Raw genomic sequence first — 533 nt, forward strand, 5'->3', positions numbered from 1 at the left:
CACCCCATATGTCTAACGGCCTTGACCCCAATTCCCTTTCTTTCTCCCCTTTTATTTCTCTCTCTTTTTTTAGTACACACTCAACATACACCTAAAAATCACTGGGATCATATGATAAGCATGGCATTGTGCTGGGGTCCTGGAAAGTGTGCGGGGGGGGGGGGGGTACGAGAAATATGATATGAAGACCCTACTCTGAAGAAGTTACTCCGCTAGCTGACGGCCAGCTGGAGGAGTAATTTCTGGGAGCATATACACACTGGGAAAGTAGAACAATAACAAATAACAGTGGCTTTGTACCAGGCGGCTGCCAAGCCCATTATCTCAGGTGGGCTTCATGATAACCTCGTGAGGTGAGTCCTGTTGCCATTCTTATTTTCAAATGAGGAAGCCGAGGCTCAGGGAGGTGGTGACGTTTGCAGGATGACACAGCTGGTGAGTCTGTCTGATCATGTTCTTGCCTGGGCACTGCTCGGTCTCTGGCCTGTCAGGTAAGATAACGTGAGATTCTGAATAGTATGGGGGACATTCGG

The sequence above is a fragment of the Hipposideros armiger genome, unplaced genomic scaffold (genome assembly GCF_001890085.2).
Source record: "Hipposideros armiger isolate ML-2016 unplaced genomic scaffold, ASM189008v1 scaffold_11, whole genome shotgun sequence".
Classification (NCBI taxonomy): Eukaryota; Metazoa; Chordata; class Mammalia; order Chiroptera; family Hipposideridae; genus Hipposideros; species Hipposideros armiger.